At 42.9% G+C, this 16,546-nt stretch overlaps 1 long non-coding RNA gene across 1 annotated transcript in view; it reads right to left on the bottom strand.

The window, feature by feature from the left end:
- The window catches only part of LOC129700150 (uncharacterized), a 63,904-nt gene that overhangs the window by 16,044 nt on the left and 31,314 nt on the right, over nt 1-16,546 (bottom strand). Inside the window, exon 2 of the long non-coding RNA XR_008723985.1 lies at nt 12,410-12,492. This is a non-coding gene — a long non-coding RNA (uncharacterized LOC129700150). The remainder of the gene's footprint in view (nt 1-12,409; nt 12,493-16,546) is intronic.

The raw sequence follows: 16,546 nt of genomic DNA, 5'->3' as shown, positions 1-16,546 counted from the left end.
TTCTTCCTCTTAATGCAATCATTGAAAAATTGTACTACCCAACATAATGCCATCTTGCAGCAATGGCCCGGAGGATGACAGGTTCCAGGTCTCACAGGAATGCAGCAGTACTGGAATGAGATAGAAGGGGAAAATCTGACGGATAATATGTAAAACTGCTGCCTTGTTGTGGGTTAACAGTTCATAAATACGTCAGGTGGCTATGCACTAAATGATAGAAAACTTACAACATAAAAGGAAGCCAATCAGTCCATCCTGATGCTATTTAGCGTAAATTCACCTTCCAGCACATAGGCCTGCAGGTCCTAACTCTCCATATATGTTTTGTCTGATCTACATTTCTCCCTCTACCATCCTTTCAGACAATAAATTCCAGATCCCACCACCTTTCCTCATCTTCCTTCTGACCCTTCTACTTTGAGCCTATGCCTAATGGTTTTAACCTGTTCCTCTTCACACTGTCTCGGCCCCTCATTCACCTAAATTATAACTCCCTTCAAAAATCAATGCCAGGCTATCCCAAATTTCTGTCATAACATTTTTATATTCTACATCTTAATAATGAAAGAAAATCACTCCATGAACTTTGAATGAACGAATGAATGAATGAATTGATTATTGGTTTATTGTCAATTATGACAAGTCACAGTGAAATTCTTTGTTTTACAAGCCCAAGCTTTGCAAAGAGTCACCACATGAACGGCGCTGACAAAGTTGCAAACTTTGTAACACATGACATTGTCTTCTGCCTTTAACCATCTGTGAATGTACACACCAATGTCCCTTTATTCCTCCACACACTCAAAATCTACGTTGTGGTGTATTCCCTTGTCTTTCTGCACCTCCGCAGAGATACGCACACTTTTTTTGTATTCAATTCCATTTTCCATTGTTCTGTCGACATAACCAGGCCATCTCTACCTTGCTGCCGTCTGAAGCTTTACTCCTCATTATCAACTACAGCCTACATTTGTAAATTTGCAAACATTTTTGCAATACCACCTAAATTTAAGCATAAATCATGAACATATGTTACACACAGTAAAGGGTCTTTGGAATCCCATGCAAACAGTGCCCTAGTCACAAGAAATATAATGAATTTGGATCCAATTTATCCCCTTGCTTGCAACCCATGGGCTTTACTTACAAAACATCCTCAAAACCTTACAAAAATCTATGGAGACTGAATGACAAGCTTAAGAAGATGTGGGTGGATTCCACCTTTACCCCCTGGATATGCAACTACCTGACGGCTCATCCACAGTTTGTTAAGCTGGGGGACTGTGTCTCTGGCACAGTGGTGTGCAATGTTGGAGCCCCACAGGGAACGGTTCTGGCCCCGTTCCTCTTCACCCTGTATACTGCAGACTTTAACTATAAGTCTGACACATGCCACGTACCGAAATATTCAGATGACACAGCGATTGTGGCATGTGTAAGGAACGGGCATGAGGAGGAATACAGGAACTTGACCAGTGCCTTCTGTGCCTGGAGTGAAGAGAACTGTCTCATCCTGAACACAACTAAGACTAAAGAGATGGTGGTTAACTTTGGCAGGTCCAAGCTCCCCCTTCAGCCGGTCAATGCTGCAGGGGCTGATATTGAGGTGGTGCAGACATATAAATACCATGGAGTGCACCTTGATAACAAACTGGACTGGTCTGTCAACTCTGACTCCCTCTACAAAAAAGGTTAGAGCAGACTCTTTTTCCTCAGAAGGCTCAAATCCTTCAATGTGTGTAATGATATGCTGCACATGTTTTACAACACTGTGGTTGCAAGTGTTATTTTCTACGCTGTTGTCTGCAGGGGCAACAGCATTAGTGAAAAAACAATAACAAGCTGGACAAACTGGTTAAACAAGCTAGCTCAGTGCTGGAGGGGAGAGTAGACTCTGGGATGGATGTGCTTGAGAGGCTTACGAGGTGCAAGGTGCAGGTCATCCTGAAAAACCCCGGGCAACCCCTCCATGTAATTCTGGAGAGTCAAAAGAACACTCGGAACAACAACCAGCTCCTCTCCCTGCCCTGTAGGACGGAGCGGTTCAGGAGATCTTTCACCCCTGCAGCCATTAGATTTTTTAAATACTGACCGCTAGGCTGTAGGGGGATGCATTTTTGCACTTTTTAATTTTTACTTGTTATTTATTGGCCTTTTTAAGTATTTATTGCTCTCAGGTAGAGTCCACAATGTATTTTATGTATTTTCTGTCTGCGTTCGTTTTGAATGTGTGGGTTTGTTGGTTGGGGGCTTCTGGACATCTGAATTTCCTTGAAGGGATCAATGAAGGATTTATTATTATTATTATTATTATTAATCACATTGCCCTTATCAACAGTCTATGATCTCATCTCTGAAAATTCAATCAAGTTCATCGGTCTTGACCACCCTTTAATAAATTCATTGTTGCCATCTTTGATTAATCTGTGCCTTGCTAAATGAAGTTTTGTGCTCTCACCTTGGATTGCTCCTACTAATTTACTCGTCAATTATGTTAAACCAACTGACATGTAGTTACACAGTTTACCCCAACTCTTTTTAAATGAAGGCATGATTTTGGGGAGCCCTGCAACCCATTGACACCACTCCTATAGGCAGAGAAGGTGGAAAATCGTGGTCAGATCCCCTGCTGTATATTTTTTATAATGATAAGAGATTAGGAAAGTAAATGATTTATTACATGAGGATTTGTGCGTCATAGTAAATGTGTTTAGTGTAATGATTCAAGGCTTCAGTGAGTCTATACTTAGAATGGCCATACTTAGAATGTGTACAGTTTTGACCATCTCCCATAAAATACAGAGTACACCTGCCACAAAGGGAGTGCAACAAAGATTTGCTAGACTGAATCCTACGGCGGCAGTATATATAAGAGATTGAACAGACAAAATCCCTACTTCCAACAGCTTAAAGAATAAAAGGAGATTACATCAAAACTTACAAAGTTCTTACACGGCTCTATGGGGAAGTATGCTTTCCCAGGCTCAGGAGTCTAGTACCAGGAGTCACATTCTTAAACTAACCAGCAAGGTACTTGGGACAGAGAAAAATTGTTAAAATTCTCTACCATGCAGGGCTGTGGAGATTTAGTCATTGAATCAATTCAAATCAAGGTAATAGATTTCTGTATACAAAGGGAATTGAGGAATATCAGCATAATTCAGAGAAAAAAAGCTTGAGACAGAAGATCAGACACAATCCTGATAAATAATAGGGCAAGTAGACATAACATTGGAATTGAGAAAAGCAATAGGCCATGTTCTATTGTTCTTCTCAGAACCCAATACGTATATCATCACGGTCCTACAATTTATCAATTTCAAATGTTAAACAACTTTTTTTTAACATGTGTATCACATTTCATACTCTACCTCCTTGATCACAGAATTGGCATCATTCTGATCTTGATGGGTGCAAAGGATGGTGCCAAAAGTGGTAGTGGAATCAGATATGATAGTGGCTTTTAAGAGGCTTTTAGCTAGGCATATAGGTATGACCAGTAAGGTTGACTGCTAACTTCCTCCACAGATGCTGCCTGACCATTGAGTTCCTCAGCTGCTTTCTTTTTTCACAGCGTCTACAGCATGGGTTCCCAACCTTTTCAACCCCGTTTACCCCTGGCAACTTTAATAGCACATAACAATATTATTTCACTTATTTATGAACAACTAATGATGAACAGATATCAGTATACCAGAACTAAACAGTCAGTGAATGAGAAAAAATATGTTCAAATCCAGAATCTACAAATTTACCCCCTGAGTAGGTGAAATTTATTCCCTGGGGGTGAATTTACCCTTGGTTGGGAACCCTTGATCTACAGTCTCTTGTGCTTCCATGCACTCCCAATTCCTTATCGGTCTATACTTGGTCTCTGTTACAACCCCTAAAGCTACATTTGACCATCCCTCTACTATAATATCACTTCTCCATTGTTTCTTAACCACTAATGCCACCAATTGCCCCTTTCCCCAACCTTTTTTTAACCCCTTTCTCTCTTCTATATGAAACCAGGAATGTTGGGTTGTCAGTTCTATGCTCTTTCAAGCCTATTTTGGAGTGTTTCCATAAATCTATCAGTGCCTTCAGTGCATCTGCCTTCTTCACTACTATTTGCATTTAAGACAACCAGCTTGCCTTTTTTGTTCTTTTTCCAAAGTGTTCGCTGTGCCTTCCAAATGTTTCATCAATTTCATGCCTTCTGTTTCCAGTCTTCCTTTTCACCTTCCTGAAGCAACATCCCATTTCTTTGCCAAGCACTTTTAAACCAACCCTTACAGCACCAACTAACCTGCTTACAAGGAATTGGTTCAGCCCCACTGAGGTACAAACTATCTGCCCTGTATATGTCTCACTAGATCCAGTCCCAATACCCAATAATACAAAGCTTCTCTCCAGCCATGCACTAACCTCCTATCTCTATTAACCCCAGCCACTGGGAATTATCTGCAGAATGTTGCTCTCCAGATCCTGCTGCTTAATTCCATTCCTCTATTTATAATCCACCTGTAGGATTCTGTCTTTTAATTGCAATGTTGTTTCCTGCAACACGATTTCTCTTTAACAGGAACCTGGCTGATTGAAGGTTACTGACAGTTTAATGAAACCAGGAGAATAGAGAGTTCCAGATCAGTGTGAGCCATCAACTCAACTTGGACCTAGTAACATGGTCTGTAATTCAAAACTTCCCTTATGCTGGAAAGTTGTACCACTATCGTTCAGACTGTGATAAATTGTGATCTTGGAAAATGACTGCAGATGAAATTCATGCAGAGACAAATATAGTAGTGTTGTGTTTTCACACAAAGAGGTCGGGCAATTACTGATCATTGCAATAATTGATTCATGAGGTATTCACATATGTGCCTTTGGACTGCTTAGGCGATTTTTCAGGCGACTGTCAAGTTGCCGGCAGATGCCTGAAAAACTGGCAAACAGAGACACACACACACACACACCTTCCTTCACCAGCCCGTTATGCAGGCGGGGGACAGGGTAAGCGGGGGGGGCGCTGTCTGAGTGAAATTCACACGGTGCAAAGCCAAGGTGATACAGACACACACTACGATGAACAGGAAGGTTGGCGCTATAATTAAGACGGCTAAAGCACAGTGTACGGTAAGTCCCTTAAAAGAGGAGGGAGAAGGATAGAGAAGGAATGGAGACAACTTTTAAGAAGCCAAAGATACACGGCTGTGACGCTCGGCGAACATTAACATTACCGGTCGGTTATCCTTGGTTCTGAAAGCTACTGCTTACGTTTTTTAATGTTTTTTTTACCCCCAATGAGCCAATGAAATTCACCGGTCAGCACCGGCTACAACCTCCTGGCAACCCACTAGGACCTCCTGACGACCCACCTACGACACGAGAATTCTCGCTACTGGTCGCCGCTAACTTTTCAACATATTGAAAAATTTGCGGCGACCGTATTGAGGCCGCGACTAGTTCCCAGAATGCGGGAACTCCTCACGACAATGCAGACGATTCCCCGGCAACCACCCGCGAACATGTGGCGACTGCGTAGTCTCCTGCAGTCGCCTAAAAAGTCGCTTAAGTGGGACAGGCCCATTATGCTGGAAAGTTGTAACACTATCGTTCAGACTCTGAGATAAATTGTGATCTTGGAAAATGACTGCAGATAAAATTCATGCAAATATAGTGGTCTTGTCTTTTCACACAAAGAGATCCCGCAGTTAATGATCATAGCAATAATTGATTCATGAAGTATTCACATACTGGAAGTGTTTTTTTTTTTTTTAAATGAGCAGTAACTTATAACGGGTCTTTTCCACTAAATTAAAAGTCAAGACTGAAGGAGGACTTAATGGAAATATATACAATTATGAGAGGAATACATAGGTTAGATAGGCAGAACCTATTTCCCAGTGTAGAAGTGTCAAATGAGAGAAATGAGAGAATAGTTTCAAGGTCAGGAAGGGCAAGTTTAAAGGAGATGTTCAGGGTAAGTTATTTTTACTGAGTGGTGGTGCATGCCTGGAAGGCACTGCCAGGGGTGGTGGTGGAGGTAAATACGATAGTGGTGTTTCAAAGGCTTTTGGATAGGCACGCATGGATACGTTTTGGATATGCAAGGAATGAAAGGATTTGGATCACTTGCAGGCAGAAGAGATTAGTTCAACTTGGCATTGTGTTTGGCTTGGACATTGTGGCAGATGAGCCAGTTCCTGAGCTGTACTGTTCTATGCTCTATGTTTTCTCAACCAAAGCATCTTAAATCAGGGTTGACTATGTTTGGAAAGTACTCAGAGTGTGAGTACGCTAAAACTCAAACTCACCTGCAACACTACACATGCAGGTAATCCGTGTGAAGCTAATTATTTTATTCCCCCTGCCCAGAACAGCCCTCAGAAGTTATCACATTCCCACACCCTCCTGGCTGAGAAACAGTGTGTAGCCTGAAATATCCTCAGTTTGGTCTTAACAGTGGCAGGACTCTGGCCAATTAGTGAAGGGACCTCATTCACAAAGCACCCCAAATTTAACGCTCAGAGATAATTTAAATAGTCTTGAAACGTCTGACATTAAGAAACAGTTAAAAACTATTTAAATGGGAGTTTTGATATTTAAATTGCAAAATACATAGTAAAATATCTAACGAAGGGGAGCCAACGAAAGGGACCATTACCCCTCTGGTCCCCTTCGTGGCTCTTCTTCCTCCCCCGTGACACCCCCCTCCCCCCATGGCTCTTCCCCCGTCTTTTCTCTGAGCTCACTCCCCCCTGCCCACACACCCCCCCCCCCCCCCCCCCCACACACACACCTCCCCCCCACAAGCCCCCCTGCCCACACCCTATCGCCCACATAACCCCCCCCCACACACACACACACACCCCACACATCCCCCCCCGTCCTACACAACCCCCCCACACAGCCTCCCCTCCCTCCCACCCACACAACCCCACAAACCCACCCTTCCTCACAATCACCTTCCCCCACAATCACCCCCCCTCCCAACCCATTCCCCTACAGGCCACCACTCCCCCAACCTCCCCAACCTCCCCAACCCCCCCTCCCCCCCTCCCCCCAGCCCCCCACCCCCCATCCCCCCCACAACCCCCCCCAAAACACCACATAAACACCACACTCACAGTTCTGTGGACATACAGTGTGTTCAGTTGATTCACAGCTCAGACAGAATCATGACCTCTCCCTCCCCCATCTTGCAGAGACTGAGCCACACCCACACTTCCGGGTTTTATAATCCCTCCCACCAGAAGGGGCGTGGCCTTCATGGCGTGATTGACAGGAGAGAGATTCTCAACATTTTTTAAATACTAATAACACTTTTATTTTTCATTGATGGAAAGAATCCTCTGCACCTGATGAGCGGAGGGGGACTGAGTAAGATGGCCAAAAATCACAGCCATAAGTGATAGCGTTTTATCTAAAATCAATAAACAGTGCAAACAGGAAGTTGTCAAGTTTAGACTTTTAATCATTTGCCATTTCCAACCAACCACCACCAGCCATTTGCTGTGCTTTATTTATTTCAAACCAACCATTTGCTGTGCTTTATTTCTTTCAAACCAACCACCACCAGCCATTTGCTGTGCTTTATTTCAAACCAACCAGATTAAGGGCACTCAAGGTCACTAAAACCACACTCACAGTTTAGTAGACATGTGTTCAGTGTTATTCACAGCTCGGACTGCGACGTGACCCTCTCGCTCCCCCCATCTTGCAGAGACTGACTGAGGCACTCAACACTTCCGAGTTTTATAGTCCCTCCGGAAGGGGCGTGGCCTACAGGAGAGAGAATCTCAACTGTTTTTAAACACTAATAACTCTTTTATTTTTAATCGATGGGAAAAATCCTCTTGTCCTGCGCAACGGAGGGGGACTCTGAGTAAGATGGCCAAAATCACAGCCGTAAGTGGTAGCGTTTTTTCTAAAATCAATATACAGAACAACAGGAAGTGGTCAAGATCAAACTTTTAGTAATATAGATATGGATAGGATAGGTTTCGAGAGATATGGGCCAAATGTAGGCAGGTGGGACTGGTGTAGATGGGGCTATGGTGGTTGGTGTTTCTGCAAGTTGTGCCGTAGGGCCTGTTTCAATGCTGTATGATTCCATGACTATGACTCGATGAGATGCTTCCTGACTGACTGAGCACCTCCAACACTTTATTTTGTACTCAAGATTGTAGTATCTGTAGTCTGTGTCTCTCTACCTATTATAGCTTAACTGGATAAAACACAGCATTTCCACTTGAAACCGCTAGCATAAGCCAGTGAGTCCTAGCCCACTGCTTTCTACACTTTAAATTGTAATAGGATGGAACCAATGCAAGTTGATGAGTGAAGGAATTTCACAGCACCTTAATCTATTTTAAATATTTTTTCCTTCGGTTGATAGGAATTCAAGGATTCTAGGTACAATTATGTTTGATACATTTAGACAGTCACTTAAATAGACATGGTATAGAAGGATACAGTCCTTACAAAAATAAATGGGTTTAGTGAAGATTGCAAAAAGGCTGGCACAGATATGGTGGGCCAAAGGGCCTGTTTCGTGCTGAGCAATTCTATGAGCAGTCCCATAGCGTTAATAACCATGATCTACAAGACTTTGGCCCTGATACAACATCAGTCACTTATTAGATTTTGTTGCACCAATTCTCCCAATAGTTGAAAATAGTCAAATCATAAAACTGAACCTATTTTTATCCAAGCAATTCTATCTGGATATTAAGCTAAAGATCTCTACTTTCAATATCATCACAAATGGCAAATTCGTATGGCTGCAAATCATGTCAGTGCTAATCCCAGGCTAAGTGCGGATGATTGGAGTACCTACGGCAATGCTGGAAGTGCTTGACACCAATATTTTCATATTATTTGTGTGACCTGCCACACATTACATTTTCCTGGCAAAATTGCCCTGTTTTTATTGTGGAGAAATGCTGGTTTTGCTTTTATAAATTTGATCTCCACTGTTCTTTACATAGACTGAGCAAACTGTCTCTGTTTGCTTTCAGTCTACATTTGCGACCTGACGCTCATTCACTGGCTTGACTCTGTTGTGTTGTGAATAGAGATTCTATTTGCAAGTGTACACAAATCCAAACATATTCCCAAAGTGTGATGACATTCTGCACTAGGATCATATAAAAACAATTTGTTTTTTGCATAGGAATACACAAAGATATGTTCGGAATAATGAGTAATTTCATCTTTTTAATTAGCGTCCTGTCATCTTTACAAAACAACAGCAATTGGGATTTATATACTGCTTTTAAAAAAGAAACACATTCCAAGATACTTCATAGAATCAGAAATAAATGCCCGAATCGAGAAGAAGAGACCAAGAATTTAGCCATAGGTGAGGTGTAAGGAAAGACAGACAGCAAGAGAGGGATGTGATGGAGAAGGGTCTTGACCCAAAACGTCACCTATTCCTTTTATCCTAAGACCTGCTGAGTTACTCCAGCTTTTTGTGTCTATCCTCAATGTGGAAAGACAGACTGGCTCAGAATAGGAATTCCAATGTGGGCCACCGCATGGTGGACAAAAGGAGGCGAGTGCACCAAAGGCCAGAGTGAGAGGGACAAAAGTGTGACTGCGGGATTGGAAAGCTGAAGAAGGTTAAAAAGATAGGCAAGTTTGAGAAATTAGGTTAAACACTTGGATGACAAACAAAGGCCTTGGAAAACTAGTTACTGGTACTAGAGGGTCATTGAGGACAGGCAGAGCAAGACTTTATATTAAAAAAAATAGGAGGAGGGAACTGACTAAGGTGGAGGATAGGGTACTGCACTGAAACATAATTCTGAAAAAATAGGGATTGAGGGTTTCAGCAATTCTTAACATAGCAGAACAAGATACAAGATACATTTATTTGTCACATGTGCCAGTTGGCACAGTGCAATGTGATCACCATACAGCCAGACAATAAAACAAAGAACAAAACACACGATAGAGTTCAACATAAAACATCCCCACACAGCAGAATCAAAAGTTTCCCACTGTGAGTAAAGGCACCAAAGTCAGTCTCTTCCTGTGATGTTCACCCGTGGTCGGAGCCTCCGGAACTCTCTGCAATCGCCGCTATGGGTAGCCCGTCGCTCAGGCCCGCTCGCCGGGATGTTGGAACTCTGACGTTGGAACGGGAGGCCAACCTCGACGGCTTGAACCTCCAAAATGGCCGCCGCTTCCCTTCGGATTCTGCAGCTCCCGACGTCCGCAGGCCGTGCTGGGTGGAAATTCAACACTGGCGGCCCTCGGCAAAGGGCCCCAGGGTCTCCGCAATGTCGATCTGCGCTGCCCGCGTTGGGAGCTCCGCGAACCACAGCCACGCGATGTTGGAGCAGCGGGCCCAATGCTCTAGAGCTTCAAACGGCGATCCAAGCAGGCCTCACCCGCTCCACGGTGAATCCAGCGCCGCGCCGCTGCTGCCGAAGCTCTGGTCTGGTCCCCGATCTCAGGTAGGAAAGGCCGCTCTGATCCAGCTGGTAGGCCGCGAGGTGGGGGGCGAGGACGTGACTTGTAAAAATAGTCGCATCCTCGCTAGGAAGCGACTGGGGAGCGGTTTCCCCCTTAACCCTCCCCCACATAGAAAAACTAAAGAATCCCCAAAACAAAACTGTTAGACAAACTAAAATAAAAAAAAGATAGGAAAAAACGGACAGGCTGTAGGCAGAGGCGCCTTCAATGCAGCGCCACTAGTGGACCGTGCAGAGTCTCTTTCTAATATATGAAAACCACATGTGCAAAAAAAATCATCTATCTCAGAGACAGGACAAAAGGGGGTTATTTGGTTTAAAAGCTGTAAACATGAAACCATTCTTTTAATTGTAGGAACTCATCTTTCATACCATACCCACACTTTGCATCCACTCTAAACCCCTGAGGCAATCAGAAATGCATTTCACCCAATTTGTTACAATTTGCTCAGCTCAGCTTTCCCATGCAGACAAAATCCATCCATTTTTAGGGAAGACTCTTCCATAGTAAGAGTTACTGTGGCCAACAGCTCCCATACAGCTCCCAACAGCTCCCAAATCAGTGAGAACTTTATATTGCGAGATAAAGCAGCTCCTACCAACTTCAAAAGTTATATATATAAAAACTTTTTATATATATTTATTTTACAGAACCATGCACACGAGGCATTTTTATGGACGCACCTAGAACTTTTAACTATTACCTGATTTTGGAGAGTAAAATGCAACGAAATTTTGTTCAAGGTACATTGTGTCTAGGTGTATATCTGAATGACAATAAAGTTTTCATTCATTTAATCTTCACTAAAACTCATATAACCCACCATCTGACAATTCAGAAATCCCAATAATTCAACAGCAGGTTTACCAGTAATATTTACTCCCTTCCCACTCACCGGGGCCCCAGCTCCTGCAATGACCTTGGTTCCTACACTCCTTTCCCATTACAAGCCTCCTGGTATCCAATTTTCCTCCATCACATCAGGAGTCAGGTTCCTACACTCCCTTCCAACTTAGGAGTTAACGTGATCTCCCCACTTTTGACATAGATGGGTCCCTCACACCGTCTCCTCTGTGACCCATATCTAATTTCCACATACACTCCCTTCCCCTCATCCCCCCACCGTTAACCAGTCTGTTAACCAGTTCCACAGTTCACAATGATGCATCCCTCTTAGGATCACACTGACCCGAACCAACAAATGGCCGGTCAGAAAATCAATCTGCCCGAGGTCATCTGTTGCTGACCCTAATTTGGCCTGGTCCTTTCTGGCTTCCATTTCTCACACTCCACCCCCTACAATCTGTCTGAAGAAGGGCCTTGTCCCAAAATGTCACCTATTTATTTTCTCCAGAGACGCTGCCTGACCCACTGAGTTACTCCAACATTTTGTGTCTATCTTCCCACCTAGGAGTCCCAGTTCCCATACTCCAATTCCTTTCAACAGGTCCTGCTTCCCATGTTCTATTTTCACTCAGTGGGGACCTGGTTTCCATGCTCCCATTAATCTGACCTGGTCTATTGGAAATTTTATTAGGGTACTGTGTAAAATATCACTCAAAAATAACACCCAAAAATGCAGCAAGCATGCTATTCAAGCAGAGAAAGACCCGAATCATGTCATGTGATAGGAGTAGAATTGCCAGTTATCGATTCTCCTCTCATCTTCCAATCATCATAACGTCACCTTCCTGCTAACCTTGATCAGCCTTTCGCTTAAAGAATGAAGACAGAAGTTTAAACAAAATAATATTTGAAGCAGTTAGAATCTAGACAGCTCTCTTGGAATCAGTGGTCAGAGAGGATTCCATGTTACTTTTTAAAAGGTTAGTGAATAACTTCCATAAAAGTGCTATTTTAAAAGTTGTGAGGCAAGCAAAGGTGGAAATATAAGTAGTTCCTCCAGATAATATATGTATAACTAATGATTATACATTACCTTGAATGTACTTTGATATAATGAGGGTAAAACAGAGCCATGTTATACCAAGCATCTTTGACTCTTTATCAACTCAGTTGGATCTATAAATAGAATGGAGAAGAGAGGACTATCATTCACTGTAGTTTAAAACAATATTTCCACTGCTCAATTAGCTTATTGTAGTTAACATAGAGAAGGGACATTCATCAAGTTTTTGACAAGAAGAAAATAGTACCAAAATGCTATTGCAACCATATTATACTACTGCTTAAAATTCTGAGTTTGTTTTAATACAAATTCTCATGGCATTGGATTTATGACTACGGCCAACTGGATTGATGTTGCAGAAAGTCATTCTATATTGGGTTATTAATAGTCTTTAACTGGATTGCCAACATTGCCTGTATTTTTAGGTTACAGAATTGTCCTGAAACTAATAGTCAGCATTTAATAAATATAAATGATTTGACCTGCAAATAAACAGTTGGATGGACTCTTCAGGAGATATTCAATATAAACTGAAGGGACTTTCAGCTTGAATGGCAAATTGTTTATCACTGAAATCACTTTATATTATGTGATCGTGAGCGTAGCAATAATAAAGGTTAGAACCTAATCCAAGAGAAAATAATTAGATACAGCAATCGAGTATTGTACTTGGAATAAAATATTATATTATAATGACTAAGGGTATAGAAGTAAACAGCTATAATAGTCATTTGGGATAGAGGGAATATGGATCACTTGCTGGCAGAGAAGATTAGTTTAACTTAGCATTATGTTCCACGTGGACATTGTGGGCTGAAGGGCCTGTTCCTGTGCTATAATGTTCTATGTTCTATGGACACTGGCTCAATCAAATTTCAAAAACCCTTCCATTCAAGCACTTGACTCCCATTTATCCCATAAAAGATATATTTTAATTGTAAGGTATTTTGAATCGGAAGAAAACAGTGGAAAATATTTTTTTGATAACTGCTCATGTACTTTCTGCACATATAAAGACCTATTTGTACCTAAATATTTAGCAACGGTTGGTAGAACTAAATTTACTATGTGATTATTCTGATTATTAGGCTTTGCCCTAAAATTAATTTATCTAACTTCTTGCCATAATCTGTTCTTTTAATAAAATGAATGTAGAAAATGCAGCTGAATCTCAAATTGAGCAATATATTCTATCCACATCAGGCACAATCAGAATGTTTCATTTCTGGAGGGGCCTTTGAGCACTCCGCAGTCACTTATTGTTCAGGCCCTCTCACCGGGATGATCGGAGGTCTGGCGTCGGAATGGAAGAACACGCTCAGCGGCTTGGAGTTTCCGAATTGGCCGCTTCTTACCGGAGACCGTGGCTTCCAAAGTCCACAGGTCGAAGTAGGCGGAGATTCAACACTGGCGACCCTCGGCAATAGAGCCGGAGACTCCGCGATGTTAGAGTCAGCGGCTAGAAGCTCCGCAGACCACAGCTCCATGGTATTAATCAGCAGGTCCAACATTCCGAAGCTCCAACACGGCGATCCCGGTAAGGCATCACCCACTCCGCGATGGAATTCCGTGCAGCGTCGCTGCTGAAGCTTTGGCCAGTCTCCAGCAGGAACAGCTATGCCGATCCAGTTGGTAGGCCGCGAATGGGGGCGAAGATACGACTCAGAAAAAAGATGCATCTTGACCTGGTAAGTGACTGGGAAACGGTTTCCACCTTTCCCCCGCCCCCCACATAAAAAAGACTAAGAAACCTTTAAAACCTACTTTGTGACATACTAAAAATAACCAAAAAAAGGGTGTAAGGGCAGACACCTGCTGGCGAGGCTGCCACACTCGATGGCGCCACCCGATGTACTTCTGGGGCGATAAGAAAATTGAAGGAACAGGGAAGTGCAAGCATCAAACACAAGTAAGGAAAATCCAAATCACAAATAATGTTCATCAGAATTCTTTGTCTCATGATAGGACAGTAAAAGCCTCCCTGAGATCACATTACTCAACATTACTTCCAATTGAAAGACTATCTTATAAAAAATAGCCTTCACAGCACCAATGCATTGCACTGTGAATTCAGCCAAGAATGCAATTTGACAGAGTGCTGATGTCTTTTAAAGCTCCATGTGGATTTTAGGACATCAGAGGGTAATTCCAATTTTTCTCAATTATGCTTTGTGGAAAGAGAAGTCGCTCTGCTGGTTGTCTTTGGTGCACTGAACATTGGGATTATTCTACTGACGATTATTCTGATTAGAATAAATCACACAGCTCTCTGAAAGCCAACACACATGATTTGTAAACAGGAGCTCATTGAAGAGTGAAAATTATGTACAAAATGGAAGTGAGCAAAATATTTTTACCTCGTTGAACTGTATCTACCAACTTCATGAAAAACATATTGATCAATTCAAGGCTAATTTGCAAAAAAGACTAATATTTTTGTGTTTATAATATTTTTGTTAGTGATCCAATAGCTGCACATGAAATAGCCTCAATGAAATCTCTATCTTTAACTCCACACATATGGAGTCATCGAACACATAAACAATTACCCCGCACACATTCTTCACTATTAATAAACATGTGCTGCTGCCTTCAAGGATCTTTGGAAGTGTATACCGAGATTGCTCTGTCTCTCAATGCTTACAAGAATCTTAACACTCATGTGCTTTGTCACAGTCAATTCAATTCCATGACAGCAGGTATTGACTACCCAAGGACAAACATAATGAAGGATCGAACTGCGAATCAAAAACATCACCAAATGATTTTAAACGTTTAACCTTAACCATTAGGCGGGTCTATTTTTTGCTATACCTCGCTCTGAAAACACTATTGAAGGGCAAAGTCCACAATAACTGACCTAATAGTCAGAAAGATCTGCTCACGATCATTGCACACAATTCATTGCACAATTCCAAAAACAGGCCGATGTCTATAAAGATAATGGCAACCAAACAAACATCCAGTCCGCGAATAGCCTCTAACTGATCTCTATCTTTAGCACCACATATTGATCCCTCAACATTTCTTATCAAGCATTTTTCAATTTACAATCAATTATATTTGGACCAGGAACAAATCCACTTGAGCCAACACTGAAAATTCACTCTCAGACTATGAAAACAAGTGAAATAACAGTTTGTTATTAATTCCCACACCCTTACCTTTTCATCTGCTTTATCTATCTATCTATACATAACTAAATCTCACATCTTGTTATCTTCCGGTTTGCATTGTTTTTACATTTGCACAAAACGGTACACGATAGCACTACGATTTTTCGCCACCTTACTCACCATTGTACTGTGCTGCAAATGCACCGTTTTGTTCCAATTGGTGGTATATTTTAAAAGTTATTAAGGTTTAAAGATCTTAAAAACGGCACATCGCCGCACTGATTGGCCGCATCGCCTGTCAGTCAACGGCACCCACCCGCCTCTGCTGGTATCCGCCCGCCTCTGCCAGAGGCCAGAGCTGCTGGTGCTCTGGGGCCATGCCTGGCTCTGAGGGCATCAACAGCTGATGCTCCTTCAGGCACGCAAGAAGGGAGAGGAGCGGTAACCTCAAGATCCTGGGAAGGTGAGAAGGGAGCGTGGGGGGATTGAGGGAGAGGAGGGGGGTAGGGAGGGGAGAGGTTATGGAGGGATCGAGGGAATGACTGAGGGTAGGGGAATGGAGAGGTGAGGGAGGAATTGGGAGAGGGTAGGAGGAGAGGCAACATAAGAGGGAGGTGAGGAGGGAGATTGGGGAAGGAGGGGGAGAGGAGGGCAGTGGGGAGGTGATGAGGGATAGTGAGGGGCATAGGGGAGGTGAGGAGTGGGGAGGTGGGGGATAGAGGGATGGGGGGAAGAGGAGCTATGGCGGGAGGGTAGGAGTGACAGAGGGTAGGGGAAAGGAGAGGGAGTGAGAGGTGAGGGAGAGATTGGGGGAAGGGAGGAGGAGAGGGGAAAAAGAGAGAGGGTGAAGAGGAAGAGGAGAGAGTGCTGGGGATGAGGGTAAATGAGCCGCGCCTGCGCAGTTGGGGGCTATGGGTGAGTGGTGGAATATTGCGTTGGGAGAACAGGTTGTGTTGGGGGACCAGGCCTCCCATGCGACAGGAACCCAACGGGTCCCTCATAGTCCAGTTTTGTTTTAGAAACAAGCTTTCCATGAGTTCTCATTATTATT

The sequence above is a fragment of the Leucoraja erinacea genome, chromosome 9, assembly GCF_028641065.1.
Source record: "Leucoraja erinacea ecotype New England chromosome 9, Leri_hhj_1, whole genome shotgun sequence".
Lineage (NCBI taxonomy): Eukaryota > Metazoa > Chordata > Chondrichthyes > Rajiformes > Rajidae > Leucoraja > Leucoraja erinaceus.
Note: the sequence above shows the minus strand (reverse complement) of the source record. Positions and strands in the feature narration are given on the sequence as shown.